At 36.2% G+C, this 2,512-nt stretch overlaps 1 protein-coding gene across 1 annotated transcript in view; it reads left to right on the top strand.

The window, feature by feature from the left end:
- LOC117174188 overlaps window positions 1-2,512 on the top strand; it is a 1,286,801-nt gene that overhangs the window by 901,441 nt on the left and 382,848 nt on the right. The window lies entirely within an intron of this gene.

Genomic DNA, 2,512 nt, shown 5'->3' with positions numbered 1-2,512 from the left:
TCTAGTCGGGAGTGGTGCTGACTGAAAACAGATGATTTGGAGCGATTCGCGCGCCATCTGTTGGTCATTCTAAGGACTTATTGAACTACCCTCGTATATTCCATTTTTCTCAACTGCTTTTATTTACCAGATATAGTCGAAAATGTGTTTGACCCAAAACTTTTGTGCACCACTGTATAATCGAGTCAGTTTGAAGAAATATGTTCAAAGATGAGAGAGCATTGATCGTGCGCAACCTTCAGTTGTTTCTGAAGTTGCGTTGGATTCAGGAGATCCATATTGTACTTGTAACTTTTGAATTCAAACGTTTCTGTAAATTTAGTCTAATTTAAGGAGATGATTGTAACTGATCAGTCGTTAGACAGAATGACTTTTTTCTCAACGTGATAAATTAGGCCTATTAATGATTATGTCTTATGATACCAAAATTCTAGAATGAGTGTTTCAATATTGTTTGCCACTGAAATATTTGGCGTCCCAAACAAGGGGGATATGTGGCGTAACGAATTCATATTTTAGCGCACAGGAAATTTTATGTATATGTAGCGATTCACTTCCGAGCTAAAGATTGGCTAGCAAGAATTCAAGCTTAAATTTCTGGAAATGCGGCAAACGGATTGTCACGTGCTATTATGTAACTGAGATGATTGGTGAGTCGCCAGAAGTAATTATAAAGAGTGGGTACGTGCTACCTTTCGAACCATATATTAATAATTGAATTGGAGTAATATCGTTAAACGCGCCAACTGTTCGCATCAAAATTACAACAATTCTTAAACGCTTTTAACCACGTTTGTGCTGAGCGATGTATCTATCTACATAAGGTATATATTAATTAATGCCGTATAATGTGTTTTTTTTCTTCGTAATTTTGTTTTTTGTTTGTTTTTTAAATAACGTTCAGAGAAATCCAAATTTGGTATGTTTTCAGCGTAGTTTTTTATTTCTAATAACGCAACACTCGAAAATGACGCTTTGTTAGTGATCTCACAAGATAGAGGTTCCCTGCCGTTTAAAGAAACGGCACAAATGTTATAATCTTATGGAATACCAGCTCAACAAGCCTTGATCTAACGGAATCCTCAGGCTGTCCAACCATTTTTCCTCTCCGCTGCGGATTCCATGATCTATTCATCATGAGGGCGACTCACCAACAAAGCGATAAGTAAAAGCGTTTATAATCATCCACATTATATTTAATTCGCATTTCTGAGTTTACCACTTTATACTCGTTTGATCATTTTTATTTATGTCTTTTATACATGTGAATTGTAATATCTTTTAATTCATATGATTCGTATCCCGATTGGAGTGATGCGTGTGATTGTGTGAATATCGAATATAATTTAAAATTTTGTATTAAAATTTTTAATTAAAAATCGTATTATTTATTTACGATACAAATATCTTTAATCGTAATGTTTTTGTACCTAATTTTTTTCATTAACCGCTAATTTCCTAGCTTGCTGCCTTTTCTTTTGGTTGAGTCGTTTGTTTTCATAATTATTCTCTATATATTTAATTTCATTTTCAAATAATGACAGTATTGATATCAGTCACCTCGATATGTGTTTTAAACGTTGGTCCAACATATTTAAAAATTTTAAAGTTTGAATTTAAATAAACAATAAGAAAGGTTAATTGTCACAAGCCTTATCCTTGCATTCAGGGCTCTACAAGAATGGACGAAACCTTTTCCGTAGCTGCTCGCTATGCTCACACATATTTACATTAACGGTCGAAGAAAGAATTGATTTGATTCTTATCAAATCTACTAATTACCCAAACATAGTTTTAGTAAGTACGGTTCAAAACTATGGAACGCGTAGAGCTCCCGACAATGGGTTGGGCAACAATGCCGAATGCCCTAGAGTTGGGGGAGCCAAGTAAGACGGAATTAATGTGATGCACCAACACACCACAAAGATAGGCTGGGCAAGGCAGTACGTACACCACATTCAGTGTGTGATTAACTACATAACATCTAGTAGGAACTTCCCCGACAAGGTTCGACAGTTTGCGCGCGAACTTTGGATCCGTTATCACACACCGAACAAGTCAAAACTTCTGATCATTAGGCAGCATCTAAGCAAATATGGTTACATAACAGATTTGTAACTGTTCTAGAATACAAAAGAACGTGTTCGAAAACATATGAGTAACAGGTTACGAACATGCGAGTAACTATGTCATCCTCCATACGCTAGAACAATTCTGTAACAGTTCTAGAACGCTATGATATACGATCTGTACCATTTCTATAACAATTCTAGAACTCGGTTACCAATGTTATGTAACAATTCTGTAACAAATCTAGAACGCTGTGTCAACCAATGATCCCAGATCTGAAACGAGACGTGGTCCAATACTATGACATGTCTATGTCCGTGTGAATATTGTAGGAGACTAAATAAATGCCTGGGTTGCGCGCGCAACCCATTTCTCCTCTTCTGAATTTGAAAACTCGAAGGTGCACGATTGCCGGTCGGAACACTTCGGCGGTTCTATTTAT

Source organism: Belonocnema kinseyi, chromosome 6, assembly GCF_010883055.1.
Source record: "Belonocnema kinseyi isolate 2016_QV_RU_SX_M_011 chromosome 6, B_treatae_v1, whole genome shotgun sequence".
Taxonomy (NCBI): Eukaryota; Metazoa; Arthropoda; class Insecta; order Hymenoptera; family Cynipidae; genus Belonocnema; species Belonocnema kinseyi.
This window is presented reverse-complemented; position numbering and strand designations above follow the sequence as displayed.